Below are 12430 nucleotides of genomic sequence, written 5' to 3'. Positions count from 1 at the left end.
ATTTTATGGTTTGTGTAAAATAATAACTATTTAGTTATCAAAAATGTATGTTTGTATGAAATTCCTAAAACAAAAATAAAATAATGTTCTTATATTTTACATTAGATAATAAGAATCTTGAAAACAGATTTCGCTGTTAAACTATCAGACGGCACTGTGCATAGGCAATTCGGATACATGTATGCGCTGTAAATATTTTTTATAATAATTGATATCAAATAATTAATTAATTTTTATTTTTAGTAATTATATTTTAAAAAACTTTTTTTAATAACTAAGACATTTCTTAAGTCGTTATCATGAAATAAGTAATTGTATGACTATTTTTAGTTTTATACTATATATGAAATATAAATTTGAATTTACATTTATTATTTATGTAAATAGTCAATTTTCTTTATGTCTTTCTAGTCATTATATTTTACTCGTGTGAAAGCAAAATAAAAAAATTGATTCAATAAGTTTTATTTTTCGTTGCTTTTTGATATTAAGTCGTATAAATTCGAGTTTCATTGCTTTTTAATTTCTTAAATTATTAAAAACTATAACTCGACAATTAATTAATTTATATATTTTCGTGTAATATTGGAAAAAATATATACCAATAAAAAATATGCTCTAAAAATAGAAATTTCAGTCAACTTTTGGATGAAAGTAGGCTAAATGACATAATGAAACTGTTTACAAAATATTTCTAAATAAAAAACTGATAGGTGAATCCATACACTCATCCTATGAATGTTGAAAATTAAGCTGTAAAATAATCCATCCATCAAGTAAGCAGTGTAATACTTATGTCGTCTATAGTAAAAACAGTCGTTATGAACGCGATAAAACTTAAATTATAAATTCTTCTTCTACTCTGAATGACATTTTGATCCATGGCACGCCCCGTCTTTTTTCGTTATTATAATTAAAGACCAAATGTAAGTCAAAAATAAAATACGGACATAAAAAACAGAACTGAGAACGTGACCGAGTTTTTTAGGATCTTTAGGGAGGTTTGCCATTTTTTTCAACCAACTTCGGTCACTTTTTTTCTAATTTTTATTTATTTTTTTTTTTTTGAAATATACACGTTTGGGTAGTAAATCCTGGATTTGTTAGCCGAGGCGTGGATGGATTACGTTAGTTCTGCAGAATTTTCAACACTCTCCTGTTTTATACCATATTAAATTTTACGGTAATTCGTTTGCCAGTACAGAAAAACGAGATCACTGAAACCGTATAAACCAAACCTTCCATCTTTAAACTACTCGGTAACAGTATAGTTCACCTTAATGTTTTAACTTACTGCAGCAATCAAACGTCTGCACAGCTAAACTCGGCAGTTACACTTTTCATTTTATGACTACTAGCAACTTTTATAATGTGAAATATTTTCCAATAAATTTAGTGATAGAAGTGAAATAGATAAATAATTGTAGGTTTTGGGTTTCAATTATATAATTTTATCTGATACTGTTTTACGTGCCTCTCGATTTTAAATTAAACTATTAATAACTTTTATGTTACAGAAACTCATAGCTTTTCTTGTCAAAAACATTGAATTTTATCCGTCTTTTAAACGTTATAAATATTAGTAATTTAACTGCTTTTTAAGTACTTGTAATTCAATTGTCGTATTAATATTTATTTACTTTGACTGTCGATATTCATTTATTTATTAATTTCATCTGAATCTGAACAAAAAATAACTGGATGAACGTCAGTAATATAACATATAATATATGTTACATTATATATATATATGTATATTATACCAAAACTAGTAGGAATCAGTAGTCACTTTAGATTCTTAAAAATATAATTAACATTGAAAACATTACTTTGTATTTAATCAAAATATATTTATTTTGAAGCCAATTTAAATACAAAGCACACTATGATTAAAATTAAAAATAAGTAAATCTAAACGACACATTTGGTATTTACACATTGATTAATAATTAAAGTAGAAATATTTGTAATAATTCATTCATCAGATATTAATCCAATAAGATCATACGTTTCATTCCATTTTATCATCGCTATTGCAATTTTTTTCTATTAAAAAAGTATGAAATAAGGTGGTAAAATTTTTACGTCATTTTTTACAATTTAAATGACTGAAACGTTATATTCGCATTATGGTTTTGGTATTTTTTTTTAGGTTTTGCACTTATTTTATTTTATGGTCTCATACTAGTCGCAACTATACACAGCTCATCCTTCTAAGTACAACACGTAGACGGTGCTTTACCATTCTTATCTTATAAATAATACACCGTATTGTTCAGTGCACCATAATGAGATTCAGTAAATATAAAGGGTGTTCGTGTATGAGATGGAAAATTATTTTTGTGCAATCGAGGGCTATGCATGTGAAACGTGACAGACTAGTCAGTGGATTTAATTTTATGATCTTAACAAAAACATTACGTAACTCTTAACTATCAATCAAATTCAATTTGGTTATTTTATATTATTACATTAAATGTACGTCACAAATTGTGATAAGGTTAATGACTATATAATAATTAAATATTCTTATAATAATATTATATAGATAGTATTTTTTTTTTCTAAATAATGTTATAAAAACATTTTTATACAATATTATAATATTATATGTTAAAAAAATATATTATATTTAAAAAATATAATAAAATTGTTTAAAAAAAAAATGACCCTCTGAGATAAAATTTAAGTTGTAAATTTTATTCCAAAATAATTGTTCATGGAAATTAAAATATTTTTATTGCAACATTGTTCAAACTAGCGTTATTTATACTAATCCTGTAGCACTTTTTGTTTTAAAATAACGTTTTTTAATATAAGTTATTTAAAATTAAAAAAAATCTTATAACATTATTCTTTTAAAATCCCTCTTAACTAAACTATTTTTGTTGGTTAGTTTCCAACATTAAAGATTATACTGTTTTGAAATTAAAACTTATCAAAATAAAATAAGTTTCTCTTAACTGGTACCGAATATACGAATAGTAATTAGGGAAGCTTAATGTAAGAATACTTTAGCTTATTTATGTAAATAATTTTTTATTTAAATTAAAAAACGAAAGTATACTTTGTTAGTTTTATAAAATCAAGTGTACATGCATTTGAAAATTAAATCTTATTATTTTAGAGTTAGCATTGAAATCTGTTTTTGCAACTATAATTAGGAACTTAAAAATTCGTTTTACTTGAGAATATATGTTCATAATTTCAAGTGTTTTGTAATATTTAGCGTATTAAAATATTTCTGATTAAATCATACAAAAAAAGTATTTTAATTAACTATGTGAATTGAAACATATAGTTCAATACATATAGTTATGGTTGTCATTTTATCTCAATATTGAAAATGACCGATAGTGTTTTTTAAAGTTAATATATCTTGTATATAAATTATTGAATTATTTAATAATTATCCATTAACGATAGAGCACCCATGAAATGAAATATATCTAACATAGAAAAAATTCTTATTATAAAATACTAGTAATTTTTATAAAACCACATATTAAATCATTATGGTATTTTTACACTAAAGAATTTTTCCCGTTCCAATTAAAGATTTTATAAAATTAATAATCCAGTTGAAAGGTTAAAAGTTTTTAAATGTTTGAGAAATTCAAGACTTAAACGAATTAATCATTTTAAAATCTAAGCCCACTTCAAACTTTTCTGACGTTTAACTCAAAGTAATTGACTTCCTGACAAATGTAAGCCTAGGTGAAAAATATTTTTTACTAAAATTCATCACATATTTTTATTTTTGCACTTTCAGCTTTAGAATTGGAAGTAGTAAATAAAACTTATTCCTTGTTTCATTCATATTTCATTTGATAGAATACGGTGAATTTCAATATTTTCGATGTGGTCTTACAAAAGAAATAAAACGTGAATGATGACAAAAAAAAAATCAGTAAAAATGCATCTTAATATTATATACATTATGTCAAATACAATACTTCTTTCTATATTTACAATAGTGGAAATTAAAAATATACTTGTCATATAAAATAATACAATTTTTAAGTCAAGGTCTGAATTTTATTTATTAATAGATTTATTATCGATATATCTTTAAATAGTTTTAATTCGTATATTTCGTATATTTCGCTAGATTGTGTATTTTCAAAATAATGTAATTAAACATAAACTTATTGTGGTCACCTTACTTAATACAATATTTAATTTTATAATTTTTAATTTTATTTGGATAATTGTTTTTATAATAGTACCATCAGAAAAGTGCTGTATTTTTCATTGATATAATGTTCAGTTGTAAAATATTTATTACTTACTTCTTGTATAATTCTCATCACATTAGACCCTCGTTTAGTATCACTAACATTGCCCTTTTAAATGATTTTATAATGATTCTCTTTTGTATTATTTTGTTAAACCACATTAAATATCTCTTAATAGTATTTCCTACGTAACATAATATATTTTAAAGACAGTAAAAATAAAGTTTGGTAGATGACTATACAATTAGTAAATATCGATCCTTCTAAATGCAATGTTCTATTTATTATTAATATCTAAAGAGTTAAAGTTACAATATTACAAAATCTCAATATATGACAATATTAAACATTCTAACTGATATACAGAATGATTGATTTTTCGTTGACTACTAGATTACATCTAAAAAATAATAATAATAATTAAAAAATAATAATTTAAATATTAAATAATTTTGAAAAACATTTTTTGATTTTGTTTTGTATTATTTATTTTTCAATTTTAAAGTAATTAAATATTTTTTAAATCTACCTTTTGTCTCTTATAAGGAAACCAACTTTATTATTTTAAGTAGCTACATACATATTAAACTAGTTCATATAAAAAATAATGAAAACTAAGAAAATGACTGGTTGATAACTACTTTTAAACCGTTATTTCAAAAGTATTGAACATTTTTAAATGTAGATTGAAGTTGAGGTGTTAGTTATGTTATCATTATGCATCATTTTCTCACACTATTTCCCTCATCCAGATATAAAACTTTCATGACTTCTGAAATAATGGTTCAAAAGTCGTTATCGATTCGTCATTATCGTAATTGGATAATTTTCTAATATATTAGTATATATTAGTTAACTATGTATGTTGCCTTTTTAAAAAGAATAATATTGTTATCCATATAAAGGACAAGGGATGGACATAAAAAGTATTAAACTACTTAAATGTGTAAAAATTAATATTACTTAAATAAACAAAAAAAAACAAAAAATCAAACAATTATTATTATTGTGAAGAAAATCGAAAAATAAATCAATAGCTTGTATAATGAAAAATGGTTCAATATCTAAATAACGGATTCGTTTTAAGTTTCATTAATGCAGTGCAGTGTATAAGTATAATAAATCAATGACAATAATAGGGAAAATCTTTACATGAAAGAGTATAATAATAAGGCTTTTAAAATGATCATTACATATTATATGAACATACTAGAAAAGCCATAAACCTCGAATACTGGTGAGATAAATATTGATTCTATTTGATGAACAACTAAATATTAAGTATCGAATAAATACTTAGTTTCATAAATAAAAGTAAATAGTAAATGAAAATGTTGTTGTTTAATAATATTTATTTAGACTATTTCTTATAATTTAAAAACATCCCTTATATTTAATTAAAAAAACAAACGCATCTAAATAATCATACTCGTAATATTTACTACCTCCGTGTATAATTTCATTGCGGTTTCATTTTTATTGCTTTTTTTTATTAAAACAAGAATTCGCTAAACCTTGTATACCCCGCAGAGGAATATGTATATTTTAGCCTAAGGACCATTTTATGAGAGGATTAAAATTTTTTTCGTAAAAAACAAATTCAATTTTGTTGAATACATATTATATCAATACTAATTTCAATGATTTATACGAGAAAAATCTAAGTATTATTTTATGAGGGGAATATTTATTCAAATAATGATTATTTTAATGATAGACAATAAAAATGATGGATTTTTGACTATTAACACAGTCATAACGTTTCCCATAAAAATCATAAATGGGTTAATAATTTAAAGAATATTAATTTTTCAATGATCAAATGTAATACATTTAATCATATGAAAATTGCTGTTACTGATGTAATATCCGCAAAATAAAGCAATTATTTGTATTGGAAATACCATTTCATAATTCAAATCAAACGTCAATAAGATAAATTGTAACATAAAAATGTTTTTCTGTACTACAATAAATTAGTTTATTGGTTTTAAACGATTTAATCGCAAATGACATAACATGCTATTAATAAATTAAGTGTTATACCCACATAAAGGTCTATTATTTTAGTTTTCTCTAGCAATTAACCGTCTCGAGTGAATCATTTTTACCGTTACAACTTCGTAACTTACTTTCGTTTTGAGTATTGTTTTCTCGGAAGTCTCCATTCACTTATTACCCTCAAGTCGGACCACTGGCGGAAATAACCAATAGTATGTAGAAAACAATCTGACGTGATGGACGGCCTTGTTTTCCGAACGTTGTACCGGGCCGTTGATAAAATGATGTACAAAAAAATAACATCAAGCAATTGTCCCGGAAAAATAAGAATACTCCAGAATTTTTAAGCATCCGTTAAGAGCATTGATTTTAAAGGCTCGCAGCAAAAGCTCCGACTTGAAGACGCCATAAACGCAAGCCGTCCGGGCGGAGACTTTGGCGGCGTTTTTAAAGAGAACCCAGTTTGCCACCACCTCCTTTGTCACCCCGGAAGTGTGGAGACCAACTCGGTGGTTATTGGTAAAGTTGTGTCCAATAATAATACATATATACGTCGAGACCGATCGTATATCGTACTAATGCTTACACATACATATTATTAAAAGTATAAAACACCAAATCGATAAATTCACCGAAAATACTAAAACACAGTCGGATCCACTTTAACGAGAAACGCCCATAGATTGTTGATGTATTGTTTATTTCAAAAGAAGCGACAATGCGATAAATTTGGGACACGCTTTCTTTGGCACATGACAATAGTTTGCAGCTTATTTGCAGTTTAAGTATTTCCATGTAAAACCTGTAGTGCTCAAGTAAAAAGACTAATCTAGTACGAGCTATTATAATTATACAAATCATTTAAGTTGTTTGTAAATAACATTTTTTTTTTTTTTGTGATAATTGAAAAATATTTAATTTCAGTGTACAATGTTCAATCATTCGAAATTAGGATACCTCGTCTAGTTATCTAGATGTTCAATTATTGGGAAGTGTTCAGTAACTGAACGAGTTACCCCTATACATTGAAATAATATTCAAGAAACATCTTTATTGATTTACCAAAAAATAATTGTATTTATTAATTTATCTCTTGTTTGCTTGATAAACATCAAGTTTGAATTGATTATATACATATTATATGTTAGACCAAAGTAAGAAATTGGGCATTGTTCACAATGCTAGTCAATGTATACAATGCCTAAGTTTTTTAGCCGTGTAGATAAATTAGACTTTAAAATTTCATTTTGAGAGGGAAGTCTCAAAACTCTTCTTATAAATATTTTTTTCCCAAGACGAAATTCTAGATATGCCACTAATGGGAACTATCAATGCGCAAATTAAACAAGCTGTATATCAAAGCATGTCGAATATTCTCTCGAAGACAGATACATAGCGTTTGTGCATCATAAAAAGCCAAAAAATACTAAATAAAATTTAATAATAACACAAATATATTGACATACTCAATATCGTATACCTTATGATAGATACAGTCTTAAGTTCGAATTACCGACATTTATAAATTTATAAAGAAAAATTTAAATAATTTCCATATTGCCCATTTTGGTTAGACATTGTTTACGATCTCTCACATTGGCCGTAACATACCTAACAGTAATTATTTAAAAAATTACTTTCAAAATATTTTGATGTACACTTATATTTTTCGGCAAAAATATCGCTTGAATATAAGAATAAATTAAATGAAATTTGAAAACGTGTTTATCAGACATTTTGCAATGATCTGTACAAAGTAAAATCACAATACTATTGTGAACGCATTTCGATTAACATTTACCCTTTTGCCTACTCCAAAATAATATTTACTTTATTTGTTTTAATTTAATTAACGAGAGCTGTACTAAGTCCTGGATCGTATCAAACAAGAGAACAATATTATTATTTCGATGAATATAATTTGCAGTAAAAAACATAACGAGTACGCGGACGGGTAAAAGTTGTTTATTTTTGCCTTTGGCGCCGGTCGTTTTGACGTTTTCATTTTGAGATGCTGAAGTCAAGGAGAAGCGGATAAATCCAGACGTCGGGTGCATGAAAATATAATTTTTCTCCAGAATAACACAATGGTAGTATGATTATTTATAATATATCGTGTCAGCTCAGCATCCTGGCATACTAAATTGTAGGAATAACGATTTATTATGCGCACCCGTGTTTTTCTTACCTATTTTGTTCCAATCAAATTTATAATATTACATATTATGTTATATAGCTTCTATGCTTAATGATAAAACGGATGACAGGTATATCCAATTTTCCATACGCGTTAAAATGTTTGAATTTCAAGACTTTTTTTTTTTTTTTACTCAAAATTTATACGCTTGATATTCATGAAAAATAGAATAATTTTACTATTTTCTCAATAACATTCACTTGTTTGTCTTTATACCAGTAGAAGAATTTAGTAACTTTTTATAATTTTCCTATATTTATTGATACATTTGTGAGTAATCATGTTAATAATCATATATAATATATTCGCACTACATATATTCTAGACAATCTATACAATTACACATATCCACGAAAATAGTTGTCATATTTACATATTTTATTGACAACATCGTGTCATGAAACTCATATATAACATCTACTGATGTACTGATTCTCGGAAAAAATATAAGAATTTTTTGTGCATGTGTCACTTTTATTACTGGATGATTCAAGTATAAACTATAGAAAAACTAAGTCAAGAAATCCAACATCTTAACTGATTTACAATACGATTTGTAAGACCATCGTGTCGGTTAAGATCTATGTGCGTGGGAGTTTATCACAAATGGACCGGACGTAGCCAATGTTATTTACACCAAGTCCAGGCAAGTCCGGAAACACGCATCTGTCGGACCGGCTCAATTTGCCCACTATTCATGGTGGCAATAGTGTTGCAATACACCAGACATATACACCAGACCTTAACGAACAATACGTGTTGTATACATGGATGTATATTCATGTATACTTAAACACCGAAAAACATTTATAACCAACATAATTATAAAATCGTTTTTATTAAATAATAAAGCAATCAATAGATTAAAAGTGAAAATTTTAACTTGCGCTTAATGTTAAATACAATGTAAAGGAATTTACAATAACAAATGATTTCCATTATCAATGCACAGTGGCGAAGTTATGGGTGAGCAAGTCGGACAGTTGATCCCCAATCTCATATCCGAGCAATTTTTTGTTTATGGATATTTTTTATCATATGAGACAAAGAAAAATAATAATTTTTAAAAATAATGTATTTATTAAATACACAAAAAACTAATAAAAATAGTTTTATCTCATACCTTATTATCTGATTTTCGATCTCAAATATTCAAACTACTATGGTTGAAGCAGTTAATAGTAGATCATATATTCTGACCCTGGTATAATATTATTAATAGATAATTGATAGCTTTAATTTTATTAAAAAAATATTTAATTTAATATAATAAATCTCTGGACAGACAATTGGTAAAATGTTTAGAGGAGCTAGAATAGTTTAAACTAATAAATCAGAGGTGCTTACATCATTATAACTAAAAAAAATTATAAGTTTATATCATTGGGACCTTCATAATAATTAAATATTATTGAAACTTATTATGAAATTGAAATTTCATAATTTAATATTCTAATTTTTACAATATAAACATTTTGTTAGTTTAATATTAATTTTTTCTTATTATTAACAACTTATGTGATTCGTACAACTGTTGTACTAAACTGGAATTAATCATGAAATAATGGTTTCTCTTAACAATCTATGCATTTTTTATAGAAAGTTTATAATTATCAAAAACAGTATACAAATGTTAAGTAGTATTAGTTATATGAATATATTAACAACTGTTACGAAAGTTTAATATCACAATAATTAAAGTATTTGCTTTATCTGTTCATTATTTAAGCTCAAAACTCTTCTGTGCTCTTGAAAATGGGTCGGTAACTATTGTAACGATTGCCAATGCTTAATACTAAATAACTTTTCAAAACCTACTTAATCGTATTATGGTAAAATTAATTAATAAATATAAATAAAATATGTATAGCTCGAGTCATCATGAAATATTATTATAGTAATATGACTGATGGTGAGTAGCACATTTTGTTAGTAAATCATCTTGTGTTGTCGCATCCCAGTTTATCTCGAATGAAATGGCTCGAATAACATTGTTTTATGACGCACCTATTAATTATTAAGACACGGTAATACTTTAATAACACGGCATGAATTTGTGTGCATAATATTATAATATATTTTTAAAGGAACTATAAAGTTCCTTATGAACTTAAAATAAATTGTTAAATATAACTATCTAGCTACCATTATATTCAATTCACAGGAAAAAATAGTAAATTATTATATAGGTAGGAATTAATGTAATAAATCAAACCAAAGCCTTTACTATAATATCGGACTTAGACTTCAATAATATTTATTTTTTATAAAACACCACGTGGTAATTATTTTATCATTGACTACTTAATTAATGCAAAAAAATGTATAATATTACAATTTTTTTCTATTTTTGTACCTTTTAGTTATACTTTTTTTTTTAATAATTAATCATAAAGTATTTTTCATGTTTACCGTATTATTGAAAGGTTGTCAACTTTAATTTTTTAAATGGTAAATGCATATTATTTTTATACTTAGGTCGGAGGCGAAGTCTGGTTAGATATTTCTAATAATAAAAATAACAACGCCCCGCATCACCTCCAGTCATTATATTACAATTTTTTAGAAAATAGAATGTAACATAAATATAGCAATTTTTTAAACAATGCATAAAATTTATTTGTTTTTTGTTGATTTTTTTGAACATTTTAAATAATAAAAATATGTTGAAGTTCTAATTTATTTAACAGAACTATAAAAAAAATAATAATAACGTAATTTTTACTGAGAATATTTATTGTAGGCTGTTAAATGAACACTTCATAATTAACACGAAAAAAATTACAAAAATTTAATAAATAGTCTTTCATTAAAATAATAAAAACAAATCCTGCTAGCATGACGTCTTTTCCATTATAATTTTATGACTTGTACAAAAATGCTAATCGCAATCATTAATTTTTTCAGCACATTTTATACTTACCTCTCATGTTTTTGAAATAAACAAAAAAAGTATGCACGCATTACTATTTACATTTAAAATAGTGATATCTGATGTTGACATGTAATTAGAATCTCTTTTTGACACCGTGTTTCAAGTATATTTAGAAAATTTCCTTAGGTGCAAAGAATATTTATTATACAGAATGATTTTTTTTTTTAATTAAAGAACTGTTCATTTTGCACATAGTATTTATATTATCCACAAACATTATTTATTTTTAAATTTAAAACTCGTTAATTTTTGCACAAGTACTCTTAAATACATTTGAATAAAATTTATTTAACACTTTATTTTCTTAAAAGTTTCCGATAATGTACAATTGATTACTCAAATTTCATTTTATTTTGCTTGTTTCGGAAAATATTTTATCGTTTGTTTATTAACTAACCCAAAACTATTATAATGCGTAAAATTAATAAATAAATACATAATAAACCTGACTTTTTTATAAAATACATTGCTGAACAATGTGCAATCCGGCACATACCTGTCGAATTTCAATGAACGTATTTTATTACCTCTTAAATAATTTTACAACTGAAATTCTAAAGCTATAGATATGCAATGGTAACCATTGAAATTGCTATAGTGATTGTATGGCCTTTATGAAAGTGCTTGGAATATTGTTTTTAACAAAAGTGAAAGCTTTGTCCCTAACCCTCCCACATTATGCTATTTCTACTCCACTGGGTATAATCCAGTCCCTATTGCTGCATCCACTCTTGGTGTACCCCAAGCCGGAACTGACCTCCCCGATGATACGTCCGTTTTTATTGTATATTATTAATACAAACATTAAATTATTCTGTTTTTCGATCGCATGCAATTCCATTAAAACGGCTGAGGTTGGCAGGAAATCGGTAAAAGTTTGATTTTATTAATTAATATTGTGATACATTTATCCTCAACACATATCTATTAAACTACATGAATCTACTGAAAAAAAATAAAAATAATTATGGTATGTTATATTAGATTAAGAATTAATTTTTAACTTTTGAAATTTAACCATCTTACCACTCTTAAATATTTTTATTGCGAAATAATATA

At 25.4% G+C, this 12430-nt stretch overlaps 1 protein-coding gene across 2 annotated transcripts in view; it reads left to right on the top strand.

Annotated features, from left to right (window-relative positions):
- The window catches only part of LOC126905437 (zwei Ig domain protein zig-8-like), a 193782-nt gene that overhangs the window by 113928 nt on the left and 67424 nt on the right, over positions 1 to 12430 (top strand). The window lies entirely within an intron of this gene.

The sequence above is a fragment of the Daktulosphaira vitifoliae genome, unplaced genomic scaffold (genome assembly GCF_025091365.1).
Source record: "Daktulosphaira vitifoliae isolate Bord-2020 unplaced genomic scaffold, ASM2509136v1 Scaffold_4, whole genome shotgun sequence".
NCBI lineage: Eukaryota > Metazoa > Arthropoda > Insecta > Hemiptera > Phylloxeridae > Daktulosphaira > Daktulosphaira vitifoliae.
This window is presented reverse-complemented; position numbering and strand designations above follow the sequence as displayed.